Consider the following 20,612-nt stretch of genomic DNA (forward strand, 5'->3'; position numbering starts at 1 on the left):
CAAGGCAGAGATCTTGGGCCGGGGTTTATTTTATTTCTCCCTCTTATTTTGAGTTTTATATATATATTTTTTAAATCATGATCTGACTTTTCAGTTTCCAGCTCTGTTTGTGTGCACAAACTTGTTTGACACTTGCTGTATTACATGCTATATACAAGTATGTAGCCATGTGAAGTTTTACACACACCAGCTGAGTTACACAGTGTACTGTGTAATTCTCTGGCTGGAGCTCTTGCTCCAGCTCTGTCTTTTGTTCTCTCTGAGCCTCCCTAATGCTGCAGTGAAGTACAATGCTTTTTTCATCTGCCTTGTGGATTATTTGCTTCTGGAAATTAAGTTGGAAGCTGCTTTTGCAACCACTCTCCTTCCCAGCTTCTGATTCACACTGGAAACTAGAGAGGTGAAGGACCCTCCACAGCGTCTTTGGGAAGATTGTGGACATGCTTGAAGGTCAAGTTCAAAACCTATTTTGCACAGGTGGCCAGCTGTTGTCAGGCAAGTGTGTTTGGACTGGTCATCAAATGAATGGATAACTGAAATGAAACCTGAGCTCATCAGTTGTTTGTTAAAAGTTTCACAATTTGCCTGCTCAGCTATGGAAAAGGGATCCAGAATAACGATGCTGATGTGAGACTGTGCAGTAATAGAGGAATCTCCTGCATAGCTATGGGAAATTGCTGTTATTTCCTTGCTAAGCTAATGCCAAACTATGGCCAGCTTCAGCCTGTTCATCCCTAGTGTAATGTCTGTCTGATAAGAATGGTGATTCCTGTGTCAAGCATGTTGTAGGAGTAACTAACACTGCTATGCTTTCTCTCTGGTAAGAGGTAGCTAGATCCTGACTTCTGCAGCTGGTAGTAGAGGCCATCATGGGCAGTAGTAGTGAAACTCTCAGCTTCTGTCACTTCTGACAGCATGCTTGTGCTGTGGGGACTCTCAAAGGCCTCTAAGACTTCTTGCTGAATTTGTCTAACAACTGTCCCAGGCATCCCAGCAACTCCCTCTGGATGCAGTGAGGCTAGCTGCAGTTTATGTAAGCTGTCACTCTTGGTCTTTCACAGGGGTTTAAATCAGAATTCCTTCAAAACCTCCACTTGACCTGAAAACTCTGTCATGTTTGTCTTGTATAAAGCTTGAGATGTAACTTTTAAAAGAGATGTTTTGATATTATTTTGCCTTTTTTTTTTGAGTCCTGTACCTGGGAAGGCATAACACCATGCACCAGTGTGGGTTAGGGGTTGACCTGCTGGAGCGCAGCTCTGTGAAGGACGACCTTGGAGTCCTGGTGTCCATGGGACAGCAATGTGCCCTTGTGGCCATAAAGGCTAGTAGTATCCTGGGGTGCATTAAGAGGAGTGTGTCTAGCAGGCTGTGAGAAGTTCTTCTCTCCTTCTGCTCTGGTGAGACCAAGTCTGGAGTATTATGTCCAGTTTTGGGCTCCCCAGTTCAAAGAGGGACAGGAAAACACTAGAGATTGGCCAACATAAGCCTATAAGGATGATAATGGCAGTAGAACATCTCTTGTATGAAGAAAGGCTGAGAGACCTGGACAACTGAGAGGGGATTGTATTAGTGTTTACAAATATGAAGGTTGGGTACCAAAGAAGAAGGTGCTAGTCTTTTTTCAGTGGTGCCCTGTGATAGGCTGCACCTTGAGTCCTGTGTCCAGTTCTGGGCCCCTCAGTTTAAGAAGGACATTGAGACACTTGAAGGTGTCCAGAGAAGGGCAACAAGGCTGGGGAGGGGCCTTGAGCACAGCCCTGTGAGGAGAGGCTGAGGAAGCTGGGGTTGTTTAGCCTGGAGAAGAGGAGGCTCAGGGGAGACCTTCTTGCCCTCTACAACTACCTGAAGGGAGGTTGTAGCCAGGAAGGTGTTGGTCTCTTCTCCCAGGCAACCAGCAGCAGAACAAGAGGACACAGTCTCAAGCTGTGCCAGGGGAAGTTTAGGCTGGAGGTGAGGAGAAAGTTCTTCACTGAGAGAGTTATTTGTCATTGGAATGTGCTGCCCAGGGAGGTGGTGGAGTCACCATCCCTGGAGGTGTTCAAGAGGGGATTGGATGTGGCCCTTGGTGCCATGGTCTAGTCATGAGGTCTGTAGAGACAGGTTGGACTCGATGATCCTCGAGGTCTCTTCCAACCTTAGTGATACTGTGAAGGGGTAAGAGGCACAAACTGAAACACAAGAAGTTCTACCTCAGCATAAAGAAAAAGTTCTTTACTGTCAGGGTGATGGAGCACTGGAACAGGCTGCCCAGAGAAGCTTTGGATTATACTTCACTGGTGGTTTTTCAAAACCTGCCTGGATGTGTTCCTATTTAGCCTGCCCTAAGCGATCCTGCTTTGGCAGGTGGATTGTACTAGATGATCTCCAAAGGTCCCTTCCAACCCCTACCATTCTGTGATTCTATGATTTAACTTTCTGTCATCAGTGACTTCAACATTTGGTCTCCAGTCTGATCTTCCATCTACATGTTAATGGGAAACCAAAGCTCTCCTCATGTGGGGAGTGGCATTTACAGATGAGGATTTGTTGTGTCGACATCTGGATCACACAGCCTAAGAAAGATCCTTAGACAGCAATGCTGAGAAGCCTTCCAGCTCTGCCTTTGAAAATGGTGATACTAAGCAGCTGCTGGAGGATGGAGTTCTGTGAACTGCCCTGAGCCTCAATCTTTTGGCATCAATAATTACCTCTATATGCTTTTATGGAAGAAAATCCAGCATGTGGTGCCAGTGAGCTGGAAGATGGTCAGCTTGCTTGACTAGCAGATGCTGCTTGTATGTGCTGTTTGGAATCATGTAAGTGAAGAATGTGTGGTTTGTCATGTGCAAGTCTCTGTAGGTATCTTGCTTTATTCCTTAGTGGGCTTCCAATGATTGACTGAGAGACCTGGGAAGTTTGTTCTTGCTTCACAAATCTCTGTTGCTATTACAGATTGTGGAATAAAGCATCACCGAGTAGATATCACAGTGTCACAGTATCACCAAGGTTGGAAGAGACCTCAAAGATCATCGAGTCCAGCCTGTCACCAGACTTCATGACTAGACCATGGCACCAAGTGCCACATCCAATCCCCTCTTGAACACCTCCAGGGACAGTGACTCCACCACCTCCCTGGGCAGCACATTCCAATGACGAACGACTCGCTCAGTGAAGAACTTTTTCCTCACCTCGAGTCTAAACCTCCCCTGGCACAGCTTGAGACTGTGTTCTCTTGTTCTGGTGCTGGTTGCCTGGGAGAAGAGACCAACCCCTGTTTCAGTCCAGAGAGGGAAGGAGACTGAGTTCTTCTTATTATTCCCGTGTTGTGAAATTAATAGGCACAAACGAGGCCAAAATATCAACAGCTAGACTATTTATTACATAGAGAAAATGGAAATAAGAAGGGGAGAGGGAGAAGATAGAGAGGGAGAGAAAGAAGAGAGAGAGAAGAGGAAAGGAGTTATATTACCACACCCCTCCCCTCCTCCCCCCCCCCCCAAAGCAGTTTGAGTCTGTGGAGGAAAGGTGCTGCAGAAGGTGCTGGGTTTGTAGAGAAAGGGTGCTGAGGCTTTGGCTGGAGAAGAGATGTGGTCCACTGGGCAGCCTGGGTCTGTAGAGAAAGGGTGCTGAGGCTTTGGCTGGAGAAGAGATGAGGTCCACTGGGCAGCGCGGGTCAGCTCCATGAGTGGCAGCAAGCGGGACTTAGGACACGGAGAGAGGGTTCAGTCTGCTTCCTTCCTTCTCAGCAGCATGGTCCTCCTTCAGCGTTTTTCTTCCTCTGCGGTTTTCTTCCTCCTGAGCCAGTAGTGGTCAAGTCTTTTATACAGTTTTCAGTCCTTAGGTTTGTGTCCAAGCATTGTCCCTCAGGAATTCAGGAGCCAGGAAATCCTCCTTAGGTAAATATCCAGGTATCGTTCCCCAGGAAATCTTTCTGTGCATTCCTGTGTGTTTAGGCAGGGGTCTAGATGGAGGGGGCGACAGCCTCCACCTTCCCCTTCTCCATCTAACCTGCCCACACACCCATTACACATCAGGAAACAGGTGGTGAGTCCATTGTCTTGACACCCTCCCTTCCTGGGGGTATCTGATAGCTGGAAATGATCTTGTCCTGAAGGCGTGATGGCTGGGTCCTTGGGCCATTGTTATAGGCCAGCTGCAGCCAGTGTTATCACGATGCAATTGCAAGGTGATTTGCATCCAGGATTGGTACTGTCTGGGCAAGCAGCAAGTGATTTTATCTTTGTTGAGTCACACCAGGAGTTTAGACTCTTACAGCCCCTTCCTGGCTACAGCCTCCTTTCAGGTAGTTGTAGAGAGCAATGAGGTCTCCCCTGAGCCTCCTCTTCTCCAGGCTAAGCAACCCCAGCTCCCTCAGCCTCTCCTCACAGGGCTGTGCTCAAGGCCTCTCCCCAGCCTTGTTGCCCTTCTCTGAGCACGTTCAAGTGTCTCAATGTCCTTCCTAAACTGAGGGGCCCAGAACTGGACACAGGACTCAAATACAATAAAACCAGGATGTGCCTTGTGGAGAGCAAGGGCGAGGGAGTGGGAAGGCATTTGGTGGCAATCCAATGGAAGCATGTCCTTTTGCACCAAGGACATCCACCTAAATCTCTTCCCTGCTGCTGGTCTTTCTGAAAAGTCAGTCCCAGTGTGTGACTTTAGGCATAACCTAGAGGCTATGAAAAATTCAGTGGGTGGGGATTAGGTGGTGCTGCCCTGGTCAGATGGCTATTACTGCTGAAGGAAACAGCTGAATTTTTCTCTGCTTCCTGTGAGTTTTGTGGTCCACTCCTCTGGCATAAGTAAATCCACTGCTTGTCCTTCTGCAGAGTCCTGGCAGGGAAAGGCTAGTTTTGGCTATAGAATAAATGAAAGTATCCTGTTCCTTTCCCAGCACCAGCTTGCCTAAACCTGTTATGGCAAAGTCATTCTTCTGGAAACACACAGGGGGAAAAAGTGGCAGCTAATGTGCTGAAATAAAAAATACATCAAGCCCTAAAATGAAAGTTTTACATTTGTATCTATTTTTTTAATATGGCCAGCCAGTTTCTAACATGCTTCATGCCTCTGGACACTTCAGGAGCCTGGGTTTGAGTCCCACAATGTGCTACTGCAGGATTTTCCTAATCCATCACACCAGAAATTGGTGAACAATATGCGAGTGCACTATTTGCAGCTGAGGTGGAGTCAGGGCCTTGGCATACTTTCCATAGTAAAAAGGTGAAAAGAATATTCTGACAGTTAGATGCTGGGGTAAAAAAGACATCTACATGGCTGGTTTCAGGTGTTGCTTTCCCCTTGCAGTTTCTCTTTTTTTTTCCTCTCTTATAAATATAACATAATGAAAAACAAAGCTGCTCTAAGCTGGCCAGTTATAATACTGTGATCAAACTAACCTCTCTCTATGTGATCCTGTGGTTGATGCAATTAATTTTACCATTTGCATGTGTAGGACCTAGGTAGTAAGGTGTTTGTGATGGAAGAGCATGGTGGACTGTTGAGGTGCTAGGGTTAGGGTCTCTCCTATGAGGAGAGGCTGAGGGAGCTGGGGTTGCTTAGCCTGGAGAGGAGGAGGCTCAGGGGAGACCTTATTGCTCTCTACAACTACCTGAAGGGAGGTTGTAGACAGGCAGAGGTTGGTCTCTTCTCCCAGGCAACCAGCACCAGAACAAGAGGACACAGTCTCAAGCTGTGCCAGGGGAGGTTTAGACTCGAGGTTAGGAGGAAGTTCTACACAGAGAGAGTGATTGCCCATTGGAATGGGCTGCCTGGGGAGGTGGTGGAGTCACCATCACTGGAGGCGTTCAGGAGGAGACTTGATGGGGTGCTTGGTGCCATGGTTTAGTTGATTAGGTGGTGTTGGATGATAGGTTGGACACGATGATCTTGAAGGTCTCTTCCAACCTGGTCTATTCTATTCTATTTGATGGTGTTGGATGATAGGTTGGAGGCGATGATCTTGAAGGTCTCTTCCAACCTGGTCTGGTCTGGTCTGGTCTGGTCTACTCTACTCTACTCTACTCTACACTACTCTACTCTTCTATTCTACTCTACTCTACTCTACTCTACTCTACTCTACTCTACTCTACTCTACTCTACAGTGCTGTGTAGCCAGATATGCAAGTTTAACTGTGGTGACTGTTCAGTTTTCCAAGTCATTGTCTGAGTGTGCCATGCTCTGTTTCCAAGAAAGAACATGCAGTCTGTTTATCTTTTAAATAACCAGCACATGGTACAAGAATTTCTGAGGCAGAGAAGAGTCCTACTGCTGCTTCTGTTGTTTTCTTTGTCTCAAAAATACATGGTGCAGAGTCTACAGGCAACAGCTGGGATGTGGAACAGGGCTGGAATGTTTCTAACTCCTGCTTCCTATCATCTTTCTCTTCTCCTGTCTTTCCAAACGACACAGCCTTTTGACTAGAAAGCTGTCTTTCCAGAGGTGGAATGGCAAGGACCTGTGTGGAGAGAAGTGTGGGTGGAAGGGGCAGAGTTACCACAATCACTTCCAGGCAAGTGGCAGATGCACAGAGGTTTTGTTAATGGGATCAAAGGACTGGCACAGGTACCGGCTGTGAAGCCTGGGAAAGCAAACAGGGAATCTGTCAGTGCTGTCAAACCCCACTTCTCCGGAGCTACCTCTTCTGGGATTACATTGCTGTTTTCTTTATGACCATGTGTGGATACAGACCTCCAGCAAAGCTGGAACTCTGCTGCTGTGCCTCGTTGGGAACTGGACAGGTAGACGTCAGATGGAAAATGCTGGCAGCCCCCAAATGCACGTGACAGGTGGGAGCAGCACCTATGAGTTGGAGGCTATTCTGGGTGACTATCCTTTTCTTTCCTTATTCCTTTCCCCCTTTTCTTCTTTTTCTATGGATTCTTTTCTGTTGCTTCTTGCAGGGAAATAGCCTCTCAGTACCTTCCAAAAGTCTCTTTGGCAATTAGGCTTTCAAACCACGAAAATAGCTGATTCAAATTCTTCCTCTCCATAAGACCAAAGGGCATGGGTGGTTTTCACTCTGTGTGACCAGATCTTGCTGTTCTTCCTGTTTCAGGCTTCTGAAGTTTCCCCACAGAATAAAATTAATGGATATTTTTTTAAATCAAATGAAATTTATTTGGGTTTGTTGTTGCTGTCAACTAATACCTTAACAAACAATGGTTTGAAAGTGTTACTTTTGAGCAAACTAGATAGTGTACATGAGCCCTTCTACTTGCTGTGGGGATGGATGGGCTCCCTGTGCTACTCGAAGTTGTCTAGGGTGGTGACAAGGTGAGCCAGGACACAGAGTCAGCTAGGGAGAAGTGAGTTTAGAGACTAGAATGAATGAAATCAAGTGGGGGGTAGTGTAGACTGGAATGTGCCTGTGCTTCTGGTGTCTCCATCAGTCAGTTGTAGGCTCTGGAAATGAAAAAAACCTCACAACAAAGCGTCTTCTTTGGCATTTTGATTTGGACAAAGCACATCAGGGCACCTTTGCTGTTGGCTTTTCCCTTTGGAGCCTCCAGATTTCTAAGCCTTTCCCCTCCAGGCCGTTCCATTACAACTGGAATTCCCTGAGCCAGTCTGCTCTGGCTACTGGCAGGAATTACAATTTTTAAGGACTTACCCACAGATGTCCTTTCTCAGGCTGTATTCACTGAATTTCACAAATACTGCCATAAAGTCAATAGAATAACATGAGATACAGATAAATGTTAGAGGAACAAGAATGGCATCCTGGCCTGGCCTGCATCAAGAACAGTGTGGCCAGCAGGAACAGGGAGGTGAGTATCCCTCTTCATTGGTGAGGCCACACCTTGAGTGTTGTGTTCAGTTTGGGGCACCTTAGTACAAGGAAGATGTTGAGGTGCTGGAGCATGTCCAGAGAGCAGCAACTAGGCTGGTGAAGGGCCTAGAGAACAAGTGTCATGAGAAGTGGCTGAGGGAACTGGAGTTGTTTAGTCCTGAAGAAAAGGAGGCTGAGGAGGAGACCACCTTGCTCTCTACAACTATCTGAAGGGAGGTTGAAGAGGGGTGGGTGTTGGTCTCTTCTCCCAGGTAAATAGTGATAGCACAAGAAGGAATGGCCTCAAGCTGTGCCAGGGAAGGTTTGGGCTGGACATTCACTGAAAGGGTTGTCAGGCATTGGAACAGGCTGCCTAGGGGGAGGTGGTTGAGTCATCATTCCTGGAGGTGTTTTAAAGCTGTGTAGATGTGGTGCCTGGGGATATGATTTTGTGGCAGACGTGGGAGAGTAGGGCTAGCGGTTGGAGTCAACTATCCTGAAGGTCTTTTCTAGCCGGAATGATTCTATGGAAAGGGAATGGCTTGGTCAAAACCAGATTAATTTTGTCTGTAGAACAGTGGCTGGATGTTTGGATGGGAACTAGCAGCTACTTTTGGGTTCTAAAAGCTTGTGGTCATGAAATGCTGGGGAACAGCAGTGCAGGTGTTCATGGGGTCCCCTGCACTTGTATTCTGGGTGCCCATTTAGGGCTTGATTTCCTGTGGAGAGCTGCAGCCTGTGCTGGGCTTGTTCTCATGCCATAGGAGCTCCAAGGCAGCTGTGTGGTTGTGTTTCTTTTGGCTAATGGAGGCAGACTCTTCCTGCTGTGGGCACAACCCCAATGGAAAGTTGGTATCTATAGGCTGAAACACCAATGGTGTAATGCAAATATGGTACTTTCCCCATCTCTTTCCACCTTTTCTGCACTTCATTCTGCTTTCTGCCTTTATTTTTTTTTCTGTCTATAACACACTTTTCCCATGGGAGAAGCATTTGATTTTAATGAAAACTGTGAGGCACCACATTCAGTTATCACTTTCATGCAAGGGCAGCCTACGTCTTCGGGACATAAACTGCAGGGCCTGCTTTTGGTGTAATGTGCAGGGTCTGGGTTGTTCCTGGGCTTGGATGTCTCTCAGGACCACCTGTCAGACCATGACAGCTCAACCCTAGGTGAGAGAACATAACATAACATATTTGAAAGCCTGTAAACATTAACCAGAGTTTTAGGAACCAAAAGCCAGGAAAAATAAAATGTATAGGAGTGAAAAAAAGCCACAAGTTTCAAAGCAGTTCTGGTTGTGGATGGGTTTGCAAGAAAGGCTATTGGAAGCATATGATATGACCCTGAATGCATCTGAAGGATGCAGTTCTGTTATGAAATAGGAGATAGTTTAGGCAGTTTAGACCACATTGTGTTCTGATACTGTCATAATACTATAAAGAAGCTTTAGTGGCATCAGATCTATGCATTTTGTCAGGTTACTCTACAGCCACAGCAACTAAAATGACACAAAAATATGAGTCAGCCTCAATTTACAGAATCCTCCTAGCATCTGTCTTTTCCATGCATTCTTTCCCCTGCATAAATCAGTACTTTGGCATCCTGACTCCTTGTTCTCCCAGCCTCAATTTTCCTCCCTCTTGTGCCCCCTTTGTGATGCTGGCCCAGGTGGCCAAACAGCTGCCCTTCTGCAGTGCCAGCTCCTCCTTCTCTGTGCTCAGAGCTGTTGGGCTGTCACTGAGAATCTTCTAGAGAAGTTACATTTGCAATGCAAAAAAGCTGTGAAAAAATCTGGAGACACCAGCTGGATACTGTGTGTAAAAGTTTAAAACGTTTCTCAGCAGTATGCAAGAAGAATTCCTTTCTCCTTCCTTCAACATAAAAAAGGGGGGAAAAAAGAAGATAAAGTGCTGTTTTGAGTGACCCAGTACGTTGGGGGTGCAGAAGTATGTGCAGATCACAGTAATGAGATGATCTGCTGTTCTCGTTTTACCCTGGGACGCAAGGCAGACAGGACATGGGTGTCTCCATCTCTGCAGGTAGCTTCCCTGGATGTGTCCTTTGGCAGGAAAATGTTGAACAGGGAGGTTCTGAAAATTTCTGGGTGTTTGAGAACTCCAGCAGATCAGACTCCTCTGATGCAGTTGTTGTGCACTGGGATGCTTTTGTGGACTGGAGTGGGGTTTCTGGATGCCAGTTGGTAGGGGTGGGAATGCACCTGCTGCTGAGCTGTTGAGTGCAGCGGAGTGAATGCGGGATGGCTGAGGTTTACAGGAGGCAAGTAGAATTAGGTAGACTTCAGGTTTGCTCTACATGCACTCTGCAGGTTTTGTGCACATACTTCTGTCACAGCGATGGCCTTTCTCAATAGCACAGAGTGACAGAAAGCTGGGCATCTAAGGCAGAGCTTGGAGGCCGTTTTGGGGACAATTACAGCATAGAGAAGAGAAATACAGCTCTCACACCAAGACTCTTCCAAATAACATACCTTAGGTAAGAGAAATTAAAGCCTGTAATTTCTGTGTGTAAAGCTTCTATCCTATAGTAGTGTTAGGGAACTCGAAAAGCCCCAGGTTTGACCCTGGTGCTGTCTTAGTCACAGTCTCACAGTATAACTAAGGTTGGAAGAGACCTCAGAGATCATTAAGTCCAACCTGTCTCCACAGACCTCATGACTAGACCATGGCACCAAGTGCCACATCCAATCTCCTCTTGAACACCTCCAGGGATGGTGACTCCACCACCTCCCTGGGCAGCACATTCCAATGGTGAATGACTCTCTCAGTGAAGAACTTTCTCCTCACCTCGAGTCTAAACCTCCCCTGGCACAGCTTGAGACTGTGTCCTCTTGTTCTGGTGCTGGTTGCCTGGGAGAAGAGACCAACCCCTTCCTGGCTACAACCACCTTTCAGGTAGTTGTAGAGGGCAATGAGGTCTCCCCTGAGCCTCCTCTTCTCCAGGCTAAACAACCCCAGCTCCCTCAGCCTCTCCTCACAGGGCTGTGCTCAAGGCCTCTCCCCAGCCTTGTTGCCCTTCTCTGGACACCTTCAAGTGTCTCAATGTCCTTCATAAACTGAGGGGCCCAGAACTGGACAGTCCTTAAAGTTACTCCTGAGTTCACCAGCAAGACATACTTTGAGAAGACACTTTTTTTCATTTAGTTTTTCTTCCTGACACTGAGTCTGTCTGGAAGGGCAATGAAGTATGTAGTGATATGGTCTAGTCATGGGGTCTGTGGTGACAGGTTGGACTCGATGATCTTTGAGGTCTCTTCCAACCTTGGTGATACTGTGAGACTGTGATAGGGATTTTCTAAGATCTTGAACAGGAAGCCCAAAGGGCAAGAGCTGTTGATATCATTTCTTATTGGGGATCCCCACTCTAGAAATGTTGACTGTGGCTCACTGCTAAGTTTAGAACATGTAAAACATGTACTGTGCACTTTATACAGAGCAGATGGCACAGCAGGCTTTACTGGTTGGAGTGTGTCAAATAACAGATTGCCTAGAAAAGTTTGCTTGCTTGTCGCAGACAATTTAATTCGGCTCCGAGCATGGTACTGAAGTTCATTGGGCATCTCTGCAAACGTAGGCAGCTAACACATTTGATGTCATCTGCTATGCCAAAAGTTTCTTAAATAATAATAAAAAAAAGGTGTTAGAAATTGTATCCCTGCTTGTTCCTCTGAGCGGAGGTGGGGGAAGGAGGCTTGAGAGTATGGCTTGAAAAAAACAGGCTGAAATTCATGGGCTTGATTCATATTCTATTCTATTCTATATTCTAAAGCTGCAGCCCCTTTCCACTTGGTACAAATTTACCATTGCATTCTCTTTCTAATATACTTTTTGAACTAATTCAGAATAGAATAGAATAGAATAGAATAGGATAGAATAGAATAAACCAGGTTGGAAGAGACCTTCCAGGTCATCATGTCCAACCTATCATCCAACACCACCTAATCAACTAAACCATGGCACCAAGCATCCTGTCAAGCCTCATCCTGAACACCCCCAGCGAAGGCGACCCCACCACCTCCCCAGGCAGCCCATTCCAATGGGCAATCACTCTCTCTGTGTAAAACTTCCTCCTAACCTCCAGCCTAAACCTCCCCTGGTGCAGCCTGAGACTGTGTCCTCTTGTTCTGGTGCTGGTTGCCTGGGAGAAGAGACCAACCTCTGCCTCACTACAACCCCCCTTCAGGTAGTTGTAGAGGGCAATAAGGTCACCCCTGAGTCTCCTCTTCTCCAGGCTAAGCAACCCCAGCTCCCTCAGCCTCTCCTCACAGGGCTGTGCTCCAAGCCCCTCATCAAGTTTGTTGCCCTTCTCTGGACTCGTTCCAGCAAGTCAACCTCCTTCCTAAACTGAGGGGCCCAGAACTGGACACAGGACTCGAGGTGTGGCCTAACCAGTGCAGTGTAAAGGGGCAGAATGACCTCCCTGCTCCTGCTGGCCACACTGTTCCTGATGCAGGCCAGGATGCCATTGGCCCTCCTGGCTGCCTGGGCACACTGCAGGCTCATGTTCAGCCTACCATCAACCAGCACCCCCAGGTCCCTTTCCACCTGGCTGCTCTCCAGCCACTCTGACCCCAGCCTGTAGCACTGCCTGGGGTTGTTGTGGCCAATGTGCAGAACCTGGCACTTGGATGTGTTCAATCTCCTGCCCTTGGACTCTGCCCATCTGTCCAGCCTGTTGAGGTCCCTCTGCAGGGCCTCCCTTTGTTTTGAAATGGGAGAAACATGAAATTCTCAGAGTTTATTGGGAGAAAACAAAACATCCCTACACAATTTTGGTGTCTACGTGGAACAGCCTCTTAGGATGGTTCCAGCTATGACCAGCCAGATTCAGTACAATGAAGTATTGTTTAATCTTAACAATAAGAGCTAAGCATACCCCAACAGGGATGTTAAACTACATCTGGATCACAGTAACCATAATCATATTGTGAAGGGTCTCTCCCCCAGCAGAGGGAGGGGGAAGAAGGAGCCCTGGGGGTTTTGCATGCACCCTCAGGTGGGGATGGGATCTTTCTTTGTCACTGCGCTTTGGGTTTTCTGTAACATTCACCGCTTTCTATTTAAACTTTCATCACCTTTGCAATCCGTTTGCCTGAGTCGTTATTTCTGCCTGTGGTGGGGAGGGGATCTGCCCCAACCCATTACAAAGGGTTAGCAAGGATTAGCTCCTTCAGATCTCTCTCTCTATGGCACTGCATATTTTTCTCATCTCTGCAACGATTTCTTGGAAATATCACAGAGTAACCCAGGCAAAAATGCTTAGCTGAGGTTGCTGTCACCTGGACTGATCTGGTATGCTCAGCAAGCAGGTCAAGGCTTTTACATTTAAGTGAGTTGCTCTTGCAGTGCTTTTCTAGCTCTGATGAAGGGCTGACGATGTAAAACTATTGGCAAACTACTTGCATGCTGAGCATCCCAAAGACCATGTTGCAGGATGGTGTTCAGAGGTGATATCTGAGGAGCTCGAGGTACTGCAGACTGGGGTTGTATGTGGTAATGTGGTCCAGGGGGTGGTAATGTCTTTAAAATGGTACTTTGTAAAGACAAGAGCCATATCTATAGCTGTGAATCCCTAGGCATGTTTCACATTTCATTCCCTTGTGCAACATCTTGCACGTGAAATCTCTTTACCAAGGTGTGTCTTTTGTGAACTCATCTGTGCCAAACTCAGAGGGCAAATGTCAGCAGTATTACTGAGTTCTTCAGTGTGAGCCCTACATCTCAAGGTTTAGCCTCTGCAGAATGCTAGTTCAGTCACCACTGTGCCCAAAGTGGTGGTCAGCATTGTGTCAGATGCTGTTATTTGTAGGTGCAAGGTAAGACCTGTGGACAAGGGCTAGGGAAGAAGGAGGTGCACTGGCATCCTCACTGTACACAATTCCTACAAGCCTTTGTGTTTTTCAAGGCACAGATGACAGCAGGTTCCCTCCCCACAAATCCTGCTTGCTGGTGGATGATGCTGTTGCCATCTGGCTTGCTTTTATTATGACTTTGTTATTAATTGTGTTTTGCCACTTTGCTCTAGCTCAGCCTGACTCTCCTTTGTCATTATTACCAGTGGTCTGCTGGTGCACCCAGTGGGGTGAGGGTACTGTCATTGTCTGTTCCTCTTTGCCACAGATATTGCTGTCTCTCAGGGATTCTAGGGTGAGGGAATCCTGCCTGGAGTCTACAGCTCTGTGGGTGAAGGGAAGTCGTGTCTGTGAGGCTGTAACATGTGAGGTATAGCAAAAGCCCCATGATAGATATGAGTCAAGGCAGGAAAGAGAGGTGAGTGGACTTAGAAGTTCAAGACATCACAGAGGAAGGAAGGTAAAAGGGCACAGGTAGTCTGAAAGAGGAAGGGACTTCTCTGGGAAGGGGAAAGCTGGAAGGTTCATAAGGAAGTTTTGAATTTTCTCAGCAGAGTCACACTTCTTCACGTCTTACTTTCAAAAGAGATCATGACTGCAGGAGGCCACAGGCAAGAAATCTGCCCAAACCTTGACCCAGCAGAAACAAGCTGTGTGCCGAAGAACTTTGAAGTTTGGGTCCCTTAGAGGAATGGGTTTAGTGACCAGCAGGTTGGGTACAGTTTGATTTCATATCAGCTTATACTAGCTACTAAGGTCCTAATCTTGTGCTGCTTCTTCTGGTGCATAGCCTGAGAAAGGTGTTCTCAGACCTGAGCCTTTGCTGGGGCCCTACCAGCAAAGCTGGAGCTTACACAATGTGCTCATGATGATGTCATTTGGGGAAAGGATGGTGAGCAACCAGTGCTTCTGAAGAAATTGTTTGATGGACCAGTAACTGAGAATGTAAAAATCCATCACAAGCCACTTTACTGAGCATGCTGGAAAGTGCTCTGCTCTCTAACTTCTCACTTCCTTGCTCCTGCTGAGTTTATTCCTGCAGAAATTGGATTTGAAATGTTTCCAGCACATAACGGGCAGCTTTGCACGGGGAAATGACCACACAGCACTGGAGGCAGAAGAGAAGAAAATCTCTCAGGTGAGGAGGAGGAAAAGGAGTGTGTGCTGGGGCAGGCAATACCTTCCCTTCTCTCCCCCCTGCCCAGAAGAAGCATTGACACTGTCCAAAACTTGTGCATTCTGGGTCCCATGGATGGTTTTCTTCAAGACACCCACCAGTGACTGAGCTGTGAATCCCATGGGAGCTGAGTCGAATTAGAGCATTTCAGACCATCGTTTGCGAAACATGTAGTCTGCCATTCATGGGATGTTGCCTGAATGCCTTCCAGAGCATCTCCCAGGCCAAGCAGGAGTCTTGCTGAGTGCTTGTGAGAGTAACAGACTCCACTCGTGGGATGCAAATGGAAGGAAGGGTGAGATGAGTGTGGGTACTTGAGTGCTGACGTGCTGCAGGGAGAGCTTTGGAGGTGCAGGTTGGAAGCGATCCCACCTCCTGCTCACACCCTTGCTCTGCAACAAAATCATTATCATCTTGGTGGCTCTAGAAAATCCTGGCCTGGAGCCAGTCCAATCAAGACATGCTCCTTTGCAATCCTGCTAGCAGTGTGAAATATTCACTTCAATTTTGCTCATAAGCTATTTATGATTAACTGCAGACCTTTGTGGTGACTTTTCAGCAGCAGCCTTTTTGCATGCTTAGTCATATTTGCATGCAGCTAAGGGTATTTGAGCCTGAACATGGATCTTTCCTTATTACTTTCCACTATCTTGGATTTCCTCTCATCCAAGCACAGAAGCAAATCCAGTATTAGTGGTTTAAGAATTAGTTGTCTATTGAGGAGCTAAAGCAGTTGGTGTATGGAAATTCTGCTCACATTATCTTTGGGGAAGTGGCTGTGGCAGGCCAGTCCGTCCTGAAGAAGGGGGCTGCTTGTTAACTGAATCAAACACAGCAAAATCCATCAGCAAATAGCCTGACTTAGTGTACTGGAAAATTAACTAACAGGTGGAGGTATGCTCCTCTCCCAGTTTATTCTTTCTGTGATTTCAGTGAGTTTGATTTCATGTTTATCTTTCTGTGAGGATGTGTTTCACTGATTGCTTTGGCTTGCTGCCCCCTGCAGAGGATTTAAAAAACGAAAAAGGAAGGTGCTTTGCATGCTACATTGATTTCACAGCAAGGAAAGTTCGTGTTTCTGGATGAGGTGATCCTCATTCACTGCTGGGAAGTGATGGTGGGGAGTGCCCTGTGCAAGCAGGTACAGTTGGAGGTGGGCTCTTCAAGCAAGCATGCTCTCACAGCCCCTGCTTGGGGCCAGCCATCGCTCCTTCAGGGAACACAGTGACTGGGAAGATGCTACTGTGAGGGAGGTCCCTGTGGGCCCAGCTGTGGGTGGGGATGTGGAAAGAAGAGAGGTGCTGGAGAGGTGTGAATATGGTTAACATGTCACTCAGGCTCTGTGCTGCCCAAATCCTTATTTGAGTTTGACTGGGATGGACTGCTGTGGCTTCCTGACTCGGGAACTAATTAATGGTGGCATTTGGGAGCCCTCCTGCCCCTGTTTCCTAACCACCTGCCTCCCTGAGCAGCCATCATCATCTTCCTTGTGTGAGCAGGCTCACTTCTGACCAGGCATATGTTCATGAAGGTATGTGGTTAACATTGTTTGATCTGCTGGTAGGGAAGATGCCAGGACCAGCCCACTGCTTCACAACATCCCACCTACACTGAGGAGCAGCTCTTGCTGCTCTGAACACCTGGTGTAAAATGCCTGCAACTCTCTCCACCTCTGAAATGGTTCTGGTTTTCTCCTTGGTTGATCTTTACATTTATTTTATCTTTGTCTTTCCCAGAAGTCTTCACCTTAAGCATACAGGATGGTGTTTGGCTTGATTAGCAGCAAGTGGCTGTGAGGCTCAGATGCATCCTGAGGCTCGGCTGGACTGAAGGCATCTACTAGAAAGCTATTGGCATATCCCAGGAGCACAGTGAACATGAAGACATTTCAGTACATAAGCAACCCCTCCTGGACAGAGCTGCTATGCATCTGCACATAAAGCACACTCCACAGAGCCTGGGGGGTTTATCTGGGCAGGATGGGAGTTTTCCTGCTACACAGTGTGGGAGACATCCACCACCTCTGGAGTCTTGATGAGTGCACAGAGAAACAGGTCAGATAACCTCTCTTTCGCTGGGTCTGTAGTGTCAGACACTGTGTATAGAGGGTGTGTGGAAAGCAGCTCTGTGGAAAAAGACCTGGGAGTCCTGGTGGACAACAAGACAACTATGAGCCAGCGATGTGCCCTGGTGGCCAAGGATAATGGCATCAAGAAGAGTATAACAATCAGTCAAGGGAGGTTCTCCTTTCCTCTGTTCTGTGCTGGTGAGACCTTATCTGGAGTGCTGTGTTCCTTTTTGGGCTCCCCAGTTCAAGAAGGTCAAGGAGCTGATTGAGACAATACAGCAAAGGGTTATGAAGTTGATTAGAGGACAAGAACTTATGAAGAAATGCTGAGGAACTTGGGGCTTTTTACCCTGGAAGAGAGAAGACTGACAGGGGATCTTATCCATGCTTAAATGGTGGGTGTCAGGAGGATGGGCTTGCTCTTTATTTCAGTGATGCCCAGTGACAGGACAAGAGGTAATTAATGGGCACAAACTTGAACATGCAAAGTTCCATCTAAACATGAGGAGAAATTTATTTACTTTGAGGATGGTAGAGCACTGGAATAGGCTGCCCAGAGAGGTGGTGGTGGAGTCTTCATCTCTAGAGTCATTCAAAATTTGCCTGGACACAGTCCTGTGCAGCCTGCTCTAGGTGAGCCTTCTCTGGCAAGGAGCTTGGACTAGATGACCTCAAGAGGTGCCTTCAAACCCCGTATCACTTGAGTAAGAGTGAAAGGTGTTTCTGGTAGTTATCAAATGATGGTTTCCTACTATCCCTGCAGTGCTATCAATAATGCTCTCTATCCATCTCTAGAAGGATTCCCTTTTGACTATATTTAAGAAGGAACATGTGCTAAAGCATAACTTTAGATGCCTCAAACGCTTCACTCCTATGCCCTCCTGCCAGAGCAGGATCACCTATCCCAGATTACACAGGAATGCATCCAAGTGGGTCCCTTCCAACTCAGACCATTCCATGATTCTATGGAATCTCCTTGTAGTGAAATAAGAGCAAAAAACCCCAGCCTCTAGATAAACAAAACTTTAGTGGGTACCTTCCTAGAGGGAAGTGTTTGGTTTAGGGCCCTTTTTCTGAGCCACTGTAGCAGAATACCGCTCATGAGGAATACCGTTGTGCTACAGTTGAGAGCAGTTGAAGTGAAGATAACAGTTTGTGCTGAGCCCTGGGAATTGCAAAACCAATCAGCTTCCATATACAGGAGTTGAAACTGGGGGTGAAGGAGCGAAAGTCATAACTTCAGCAAGAGGACTGCCCTGAAGCTATTGCAAAAAGAGGGTGCAAACAACAAAAGACAGTTACTTGAAAGAGGCAGCTTACTACAAGTGGAGGGCTGTGTATGTTTAGGGGGCTCTCCTGGTTGTACAAGCTTAAGCTTCATCTCCGGGTCCCTGGTGCTACCCGGGGTAAGGCAGTTTAGCGAGCACGCTTGTGTGCTGCCATGAACTGCCAGCATCACTGAAAACCTTCACAGAGGACATGTTATCTTCCTGACACTGCATTGCCAGTTCGGGGACTCTTGAGTCTGCTCTCGTGGGAATAGAGATTTTTCAGGGCCAGTGTCAGTTTCCAGGATAGATTTGTTTCTTGGGTGGTAGGCAAACTTTGAATTTGCTGGCAGGCACTACTGCCAAACTGAGCTCAGTCATTTGTGGGCAATTGGACCTTTCCCTTAGATCACTATTTTCCTGCTTCATTTCTTCAAGAATGAATAGGGCTGGATTTCATAGTCCTGACTCAGCTGCCATGTAACACCGCAACACCTATAGCGTCACTTGGTGGAAGGCCTCAGTGTTGCTATGATGAGTGTGCTAGTGAAAAAAAGAACCTACTTAGAGCTGAGCTGACAGTTAAATTCCAAATTAAATATAAATTGTCTGCAGAGAAGCTGTTTTGGACAAGCCAGCCAATATGTAGATAACCCAGCCACAGAACAGTTCGAAGCTGAACTTGCAGTTAGCCATCTTAGGTTTCTGGACACAGTCTCAAGCTGTGCCAGGGGAGGTTTAGGCTGGAGGTGAGGAGAAAGTTCTTCACTGAGAGAGTCGTTCGTCACTGGAATGTGCTGCCCAGGGAGGTGGTGGAGTCACTGTCCCTGGAGGTGTTCAAGAGGGGATTGGACATGGCACTTGGTGCCATGGTCTAGTCGTGAGGTCTGTGGTGACAGGTTGGACTGGATGATCTTTGAGGTCTCTTCCAACCTTGGTGATACTGTGATATGGGAATTCCTCTAACTTGCTGGCATGCACTCAGTTGTAATCCAGAGAAACTACTAATTCCACAATGATGTCTTAACAGGGACAATCCTTTGGAGTGCTTTATGAATCTGCTATCTTATAGAATTAAGTATTTATGAACATGCTGCAGAGATAATATCTTGGTTTAGCTTCTGATCCTGATCCAATTGTGCATAGAAATGGCTTGGAAGGAGGCATGATGTTTCTGAATACTGCAACATGTCACTGCAATCTCAGGAACTCTAAACTGGGAGCCCCACACATCAGAGGGTAGGTATGGGGAGGGGGGTCTTTCTCCCCCTAAATTCTCAAGCTCCACACCAGTAATGACTGGTAGAAATCTCAGGCTCTCTGACCATTGTGGCAGTTTGTTCAGTGAGTCCTGACAGTCATTCAGATGACCATGTTCCTCATCTAGAGGCTGGGGCACCCAGTCCATGGCATGCACTTTATGTGTGACCAAACATGGTTATATATTTGTTCATACATCCATGCATGCCTATAGTTTGTATCTATGTATGTGTAAATACATAAAATAGGTATTGTATAAATACAATTAGTGTGATTCATTGTTTTTCCCCTCTGAAAAGGTTCTCAGTGAAAGTAGTGAAATATTGGAACCAGGGGAGTGTGTTTGGTTACAGAGGTTTGAAAAGATGCAGTGATGTTTAACAAGTTAGGAATGCAAGAGTCTCTTGGCTTCAGTGGTTAGAGTGGCATCTAACTCTTCTTTCCCTCAGCTGCCTTCACATGGAGTCTGTGGTCACCTGAGGCACAGAGAAGAGACCATGTATCTGAAACCTGTGCTGAAGGGTGAGGAGTGTCCTTTGATGACTGTCTCAAGAGATGTTGCCTTTCTTGTCATGGTTTAGTTTGGAACTGTGGCAATAGATTTTTTTTCTTTCATCCTGAGACTTTCCTATTTAAATTTTACCCACAGAATCAGAAACTGCTTCAGCGTGCCCAGAGAAGGGCAATGAGGCTGGGGAGAGGCCTTGAGCATAAGCCCTATGAGGAGAGGCTGAGGGAGCTGGGGTTGCTTAGCCTGGAGAAGGGGAGACTCAGGGGTGACCTTATTGCTCTCTACAACTACCTGAAGGGAGGTTGTAGACAGGCAGATGATGGTCTCTTCTCACAAGCAACCAGCACCAGAACAAGAGGACACAGTCTCAGGCTGCACCAGGGGAGGTTTAGGGTGGATGTTAGGAAGAAGTTCTTCACAGAGAGAGTGATTGCCCGTTGGAATGGGCTGCCTGGGGAGGTGGTGGAGTCATCATCATTGGAGGTGTTCAGGAGGAGACTTGTTGGGGTGCTTGGTGCCATGGGTTAGTTGTTTAGGTGGGTTGGATTGGTTGAGGGGTTGGATGCGATGATCTTGAAGGTCTCTTCCAACCTGGTTGTTTATTTATGATGATGATGATGATGATGATGATGATGTAATAGTAATAAACAACAAGCAACCATTCCTTTCCCAGGTCTGTTGCTCTCTGTTACTTGGCCATGTAA

Source organism: Dryobates pubescens, chromosome 27 (genome assembly GCF_014839835.1).
Source record: "Dryobates pubescens isolate bDryPub1 chromosome 27, bDryPub1.pri, whole genome shotgun sequence".
NCBI classification, from domain to species: Eukaryota; Metazoa; Chordata; class Aves; order Piciformes; family Picidae; genus Dryobates; species Dryobates pubescens.